The sequence below is a fragment of the Saccopteryx bilineata genome, chromosome 3 (assembly GCF_036850765.1).
Source record: "Saccopteryx bilineata isolate mSacBil1 chromosome 3, mSacBil1_pri_phased_curated, whole genome shotgun sequence".
Classification (NCBI taxonomy): Eukaryota; Metazoa; Chordata; class Mammalia; order Chiroptera; family Emballonuridae; genus Saccopteryx; species Saccopteryx bilineata.
This window is the reverse complement of record NC_089492.1, coordinates 308,331,842-308,333,100: the sequence shown is the minus strand read 5'-3', so window position 1 is coordinate 308,333,100 and position 1,259 is coordinate 308,331,842.

Genomic DNA, 1,259 nt, shown 5'->3' with positions numbered 1-1,259 from the left:
TTTATTATTTCCTTCCTTCTACTTCCTCTGGGCTTTATTTGTTGTTCTTTTCTAGTTTTCTTAGGTGCAGGGTTAGGTTTGTTTATATGAGGTTTTTCTTGCTTCTGAAGGCATGCCTGTAATTCTACGAACTTCACTCTCAGGACTGCTTTTTCTGTGTCCCATAGATTTTGGGTTGTTGTATGTTCATTTTCATTTGTTTCCAGGAAATTTTTGATTCCTTTCTTGATTTCATTGTTAACCCATTCGTTATTTAATAACATGCTACTTAGCCTCCAAGTGTGTGAATGTTTCTTCATTTTTCTATTGTAGGTGATTTCCAGTGTCATGCCATTGTGATCAGAGAAGATGCTTGATACAACTTCAATCTTCTTAAATTTATTGAGACTTGATTTGTGTCCTAGCATGTGGTCTATCATAGTACCATGAGCACTTTAAAAGAATGTATATTCTGCTGCTTTAAGATGAAAGTTCTAAAGATAATAATTAAATCCAGTTGATCTAGTGCAGGGGTCGGGAACATTTTTGGCTGAGAGAGCCATGAACGCCACATATTTTATTTTATTTATTTATTTTTTCATTTTTCTGAAGCTGGAAACAGGGAGAGACAGTCAGACAGACTCCCGCATGCGCCCAACCGGGATCCACCCGGCACGCCCACCAGGGGCCACGCTCTGCCCACCAGGGGGCGATGCTCTGCCCATCCTGCGCGTCGCCATGTTGCGACCAGAGCCACTCTAGCGCCTGAGGCAGAGGCCAAAGAGCCATCCCCAGCACCCGGGCCATCTTTGCTCCAATGGAGCCTTGGCTGCGGGAGGGGAAGAGAGAGACAGAGAGGAAAGCGTGGCAGAGGGGTGGAGAAGCAAATGGGCGCTTCTCCTGTGTGCCCTGGCCGGGAATCGAACCCGGGTCCTCCGCACGCTAGGCCGATGCTCTACCACTGAGCCAACTGGCCAGGGCCACATATTTTAAAATGTAATTCTGTGAGAGCCATACAACGACCTGTGTATGTTACACATTATCCAATAAAAATTTGGTGTTGTCCCAGAGGACAGCTGTGATTGGCTCCAGCCACCTGCAACCATGAACATGAGCGATAGGAAATGAATGGATTGTAATACATGAGAATGTTTTATATTTTTAATGTTATTATTTTTTTAATTAAATATTTGTCTGCAAGCCAGATACAGCCATCAAAATAGCCACATCTGGCTCGCGAGCCATAGTTTCCCGACCCCTGATCTAGTGTGTCATTTAAG